Below are 1,388 nucleotides of genomic sequence, written 5' to 3'. Positions count from 1 at the left end.
CCAACTGATCTGAGAGCGACGCTCTAAGTATGAGTTGAACATTTTTTTAATTATATATAGGAGATGGGAGGGGTTGATGATAGGTGAATCAAAGAAGTTGTAATGCTTATGACTAATGATAACATAATGGTACTCTTAATCAATAGTTTGATCTTTAAATTAAGGAGGATTTACATGCATATCATTCATTTTATGCATATTTATATATGTGACACTTAAAGTTCTATTCATACATACATGTCACATTATCAATACTTGAAATAATGTATTTTACCTTTTAAAAAGTTAAATAGTGATATTTTTATATGATATGCTAATAAGTAGAAATGTAAAAAATAATCTAAGTTTACTTGTTAGTTAGGTAATTGCATAAGAATTAGTTGGTATGTATGTGAATGTGGCTTAAGAAGAGAATTGTGTTATGGCACACTTTTGAAATGTTGGCATAACAAGTTGAATTAGCTTTGATGAACATTTTATTTATAGGGATGAGTTGCAACATGTGAACAAAAAAGGTTGCCACATTTTATGCAAGAATATTTAATTAATATTATTAAAGAATGTGCACCTAATTAATCAGCTAAATAATCAGTATTATCTAATTGATAATATATACATTTTTTTTTCACTAATAATGTTCTCTATATGAAATAAAATTAATAGTAATTTAAACACATGCATGAGTATAAAAAATGCAATGTTGACATGACTACTTCATCAAATATTCAAATTATGATTGATGTATAGATTGCTTGTCATGACCATCTCCATCAAATAGAAAATCAAGGTTGTTGCTTATCAAAATAAGTTGAATTCTAAAAATGTTCTTATAATCTAAGCATTAGATCTTGTAACTGTAAATAGGGGTGAGCATTCTGTTTTTTTGGGATGGATCAGTTTTTAGTTGGTCGAACCAATGCAATCACAGCCCGAAATCCAAAAAACCGAACCAATCAAAATTTTAATAAAAAAGAGCCAACAAATCAAAAAGAGCCAACAATCTAAATTTAATTTGGTTTATATAGTTCAGTTATGAATAAATCGAAATTTAATTGTTGGTAACGGTTCAATTATACTGAAATATCAACAACTATGTATCTTACACGTGCAATATTGATTTAATTTCATGAATACTCCATTTAATTTTGAAAATTTATTTATTTTATTAAATGAACGTTAAAATTAAACCAAAAATAAAATCCAAATATTGAGGTTTTAAAAATCAAAAAACCAAAATGCATTATAAAATCGAACTGAACCAACCATTTTTGTTCGGTTCTATTTTATTGTTCGATTCTGGTAAAATAATGCACACACCTAAGTGTGAATGTGATGATGTTGCAGAAGTTGCTCATAATTTTTTCTTACTAGAGAAGTTCAATTATACA

This window comes from Phalaenopsis equestris, unplaced genomic scaffold (genome assembly GCF_001263595.1).
Source record: "Phalaenopsis equestris unplaced genomic scaffold, ASM126359v1 Scaffold000606, whole genome shotgun sequence".
NCBI lineage: Eukaryota > Viridiplantae > Streptophyta > Magnoliopsida > Asparagales > Orchidaceae > Phalaenopsis > Phalaenopsis equestris.
The sequence above is the reverse complement of the archived record's forward strand: the minus strand, read 5'-3'. Positions refer to the sequence as shown.